At 36.7% G+C, this 5,100-nt stretch overlaps 1 pseudogene; it reads right to left on the bottom strand.

Annotated features, from left to right (window-relative positions):
- Positions 1 to 1,991: 1,991 nt before the first annotated feature.
- LOC102823295 overlaps positions 1,992 to 5,100 on the bottom strand; it is a 4,353-nt pseudogene continuing 1,244 nt past the window's right edge.

Raw genomic sequence — 5,100 nt, 5'->3', positions numbered from 1 at the left:
TTTCTGGACATGTGCTAATATGGTCAATTGCTTTTGTTTCTTGGACATGTTTAGTGCTTATCTGTGGTCTTAATAGTTAATTGAGTGTGTGTTTGATATTTTTTATGCTTTCTGATTGCCTCCAGGTAGATGTGATCAGGATGTGGACTTCCCTTTTCATGCTTCTTATTGCTTAACTCAGAGTAATTTTTACAAGTGTTGTCTGCCTTCCTGGTGTATGGCAGTTGGTATTGGTTCTTGCCTGGGTTGTGAGGTTTTATAGGGTATGATTGTAGCTTAACTATATGGCAGCAATTGCTGCCTCTTCTTGGGTAATATATCGAGAGAATGAGTCCCCCAAAGGTAAAAAACAACAACTAAAAAAAATTTAGATTGGATATTGTAGTCTATAATTGCAGAAAAGGGAGAGGAGGAAGAGAAAGAAAAAGATGTATAGCCTAATATGAGTATGATTTTAATATCCTCTTTCAGCTTCTTGCCTTCCAGGCTACCTGATGAATTTCAAGATGGCACTGTTGGTTGATATGCTGGTTTTTGGGATTTAATTTTCAGCCTGTTTTGTTTCTAAACTCTCTCTCCCTCTCCACACCCCTTTTTCTGTCCTTTTCCCTATTAATCAACAGTTCAGGGCTTGCTGTGGCCATTTTGAGAAGCTTGTAGCTTTAAATGCTGAGAGTATCTGTGCACATGCGTGGCAGAAGAACCCACCAGTGGTGGAGGTAGGGGGTGTCGACTTGCTCAAGCACCCCTCCCCCTCTAGTAACCAGAATGGAGGTGTGCAAACAGTGGGGGGCCAATGAACAGATACCAAAAAAAACCCCAAAACAACAACAACAACAAAAAAACACAGAACAAAGCAAAACCAACGAAGTGTATTGTCTATATTTGCTCTGAGGTTCCTGCAGCACTATTCCATGGTGGGTCTGCTCCCCCACTTGGTCTTGCTGTTTGGTCTCATCCAAGTTTTCAGCTCCAGGCCATTGAGGCTGGCAGATTCAAAATAAAAGATTTCTTACTTCCGCTACAAGTTCCACTAGCTATAAGCCTTCAAACTTTTTAAATATTCCTAGATATGTGATTCATAGTTTTGGAGCTCTGCCCTGAACACACTTCACCTGGTATTCTGCGGTATTGCTGAAAGAAAACTTCAATGCACCTCTAGCCTATCATACTTCAATCTTTAATTTTTGCTTTTTAATAATTTAAAGAGATTTTTCAAAGCAAATTTTTCCAAATACAATACATCATTTGATTTCCTGGCTGCCGCTACTATAGACAGTGGTTGTGGATAGTATGATGAAATCCATGACAACTTCAATCTTTGTCCATTTCTCATAATGTTGTTTATTGGTCCAGTTGTGAGGATTTTTGTTTTCTTTATATTGAGATGTAATCTATATTGGACACTATAGTCTGATCTTCATCAGTAAATTGCACAAGTCCTCTTTGCTTTTAGCAAGCAAGGTTGTTGTGTCATCTACATATGGCAGATTGTTAATGAGTCTTCTTCCAATCTTGATACTGAGTTCTTCTTCATATAGTTCAACCTCTGGGATTATTTTCTCAGCATATAGACTAAGCATGATGAACAGATACAACCGTAATACATACTTTTCATGATTTTAAACCTTGTAGTATTCCTTTGTTCTGTTCTAACAACTGCTTCTTGACCTATGTACAGGTTCTGCATAAGTACAATGAAGTATTCTGGAATTCTGATTCTTTGCAAGTTAGACTTCTCTGATTAGACTCCTCTGACTTAAACTCCTCCAAAGAATGATAGAAATCACTTTATTTCCCAGGGGATCATTCTGTTTCTGAGACAAATCTGAAATTAAGAGGATCTTCAGATTTACTCCGTTTATTGCCCTGTAGTAGAGGGCCTTTAGACAGTCGGATCAGCCAATGTTTGGTTCTATTGGGCACAATCACATTTTTTAAAATGTGTGTTACTCTAGAAAAGCCTTATTTTTGGAGCTGGGCTAAATAGTCTAAATATTAAACTTCAAGATCTGCTCCAGGGAAAGACAATTTGGTTTTTCAGGCCCCAAACTCACCTCTCTTTCAAATTCTTTTGCTTGTTCTCTGTTAGGGCTGCAGGTGGGAGAGTAGTAGGTGTGGACTAGGTCCATGAGGACAAAGTACTTCTCTTCCTCACAGGCACGTTCAAGGAATATGAAGTTACTTTTGGGAATCCCTTTTATAGGAACAAGTGTCTGGCCTTGGTCACATTTTGCTCTCTTTAATCAAGTTTTCCCCAAGCATGGCTGTTTTAAGGTTGCAGACTTGTCAGTGCTGCTGTTAGAGCTGAGCATTCTCAGAAGGTACCTAGTTAACTTGGTTCTGTTCAGAACAGGCTTGAGAACTAAAAGGCAGTAGAACTAAATGGGGCTGTGATGATAACTGATGACCATCCTTTTTCAGTGAATGAAGAGTGCATGGAATTGGGAGTTCACACTCATAAATTGTTGTTGTTGTTGTTCTGACTCATAGTGACCCTGCACAGAGTTTCTGAGGCTGTAAATCTTTACGGGAGCAGAAAGCCTCCTCTTTCTCCCATGGAACAGCTGGTAGTTTCGAACTGCCAACCTTGGAGTTAGCAGCCCGATTCGTAACCACTATGCTACCAGAGCTCATTGATAAATGGTAAGTAAATATTAACTGATATTTAGTTAAATACTTTGAAAGTATTCAATATAGTACATTAGCAGCAGACTGATTAGAAACTTTGGAATGTTGTTTTCATTTGTCCATTGAGTTGTTTTTATCTCATTCTGTTACCATGAAAAATCCTAATGGCTTGGCATTTGTTTTCCTGTAGTCATACCTAGTTCAAGAAAAAAGGAGTAAATTGGGCTATACATTTAAAAAGCGAGGCACTTAAAGGAAAAGGTTATTCCTCAGAGATCTGTCCACACAAAATCACTTAATCAGAATCAATTTCATTTTGCCTGAGAGAATGTTTCCACCCACATGTTTCTCAGCCCCTGAGAGGAGAAAGTCATGAAATAGAAGAGACATTTTATGAATAAGAGGATAAGTAAGTTTTAGGTTATTTTCAGTAGTTGGTTTATATTAGAAAGAAGACTTTATTAGGATATTAACAGACAAATTACATCATTCTAGTGTAGGACCAAAGCTAATTACCAACATAGAATTAAAAATTTCTCCTTTTCATGATGGGTTAAAATTTGAGCATATCTTCACTTCAAAAGTTTGAATCAACTTTTACACATTAATTCATTTTTTTCCGTTATGGTATGTTGTATTTCAAGGATAACAATCTATTGGGATGTTGTTGCTAAATGCCATCAAGTTGATTCCAACTCATAGACACCTTGTATCGGATTTCCAATGAGTGGCTGGTGAGTTTGAACCACCGACCTTGTGGTTCAAATCAACCTTGCTGTCCAGTGCTTTATCCCAGAGCGCCACACCAGGGCTCACTGGGATAGAAAAATGACAATTCATTGGCATATAAAAATCAAATCCTCAAAGAAGTAGTGAGTGAGCCAGATTCTAAATTAATAGAATTCATTATTAGGCTAAGGAAACAGTTGCAAAATACAAAACTAACTGAAGAGGTTATGTCAATGATGATGATTTTCAGTTACTAGGGTGCCCCAAAAGACTCAATGTATTTACAGAGGACAAATCTAAAATTTCTGACTTTGCTCTTTTAAGGTTTCAGAGATTTTTTTTTCAAATGGTTTCTGTTCCATTTTCTAATTCTGTAAAAACTGATTCATTTCTAAAATGCCTCCACTTCATTCACTCATTTATAACTGAAGAGATGTACCAATCCACTCAGGAAACAAGTCTCATTATACATGGAAGATGAATTGTTTTAGGAAATAAAATTAAAAGTGTAAATGCAGTTAACATTTTGCAGATATGTCAATTGAAAGTACTCTTTGAACTCATTTGACCAAGTTTTTTTTTGTTTGGTTTTTTTTTTTTTTCCATTTTTTGAAATCACACCTGTGTTAAGACATGCACTCTCTTCCTCTATCTGGTAAGCACAAGGTGTGGGAACTTGTGCAATAGATAATTAATCTCTATTGCTATCTATAGTTTCATAGTTAACACTGTCTTAGCAGAAGTGTGAAAACACATTCACACCTTTGAAAATGGATGATTAACTAATCAAATGACAATATGAATGTTAGACAGAATTACAGAAATGACTGCAAGGCAGAGCTATTTATGATTATAACATTCTATTAATTTTTAAGGGTGGATTGTTCAGTGCAATCTGTGCTCCTCAAACATCGAAGCAGATTCTCAACTTTTTAATTGCATGACTCCTCAAAGAGAATGAAGAAAATTTCAGATTCTCCTCTAATTAAGCATTTTTAATACAAGAGGCTACAGAGGCACAGAGAAGACACAGTTCAAGACCATAGCAGGGAGGAGCCAAAAGAGGAGAATCACATTTGAGTGAATAGTCAGTTTTTTTTTTCCTTTGAACTTTGTCATTTTCATTTAAAACATAGACTAATCAGAATAGATAAAACTGAATATTCAGTCTACCTGAGCAAGGTGTCTTATGATAGTGCATTATAAAAAATCCAGATTGAGAAATAGGTCTCTATCTTCATCATTTTGTCATTTTTTAAAGTTTAGCTAAGCTTGCCCTTTAAGAAATTATTATTGCAAAATGAAGCTAATACTGCTACAGAATTGATCTAAAGACTGGGGCTTTAAATCCTGCTTCCCATGCAAACTGTAATAAAAAAGCCTTGAGAATAAAAATATTTACCCACATTTAATAAAGGCTAAAGTGTTCAGTTTATATGTGACACATATCACTTATTGCCTTATGTTGTTGTTAAATGCCATCAAGTCCTTTCTGACTCACAACAGCACTGTATAGGGTTTTCAAGGAGTGGCTAGTGAGTTTGAACTACCAACCCTGTAGTTCAAACTGACCTTACCATCCGATCCTCCAGCACTACACCAGGACTCCTGTTGCCCTATAGTATTGTAGTTACAGACGTCTTAAATCCCACATAATGTCTTGAAATTTGGCTAAATACAAGGGGGTTTCAAATGTCTGTGGGAAAAGTCCATTCTCTCTCTCTTTTTTTTTTTTTTTTT

This window comes from Chrysochloris asiatica, unplaced genomic scaffold, assembly GCF_000296735.1.
Source record: "Chrysochloris asiatica unplaced genomic scaffold, ChrAsi1.0 scaffold00030, whole genome shotgun sequence".
NCBI lineage: Eukaryota > Metazoa > Chordata > Mammalia > Afrosoricida > Chrysochloridae > Chrysochloris > Chrysochloris asiatica.
The sequence above is the reverse complement of the archived record's forward strand: the minus strand, read 5'-3'. Positions and strand labels throughout refer to the sequence as shown.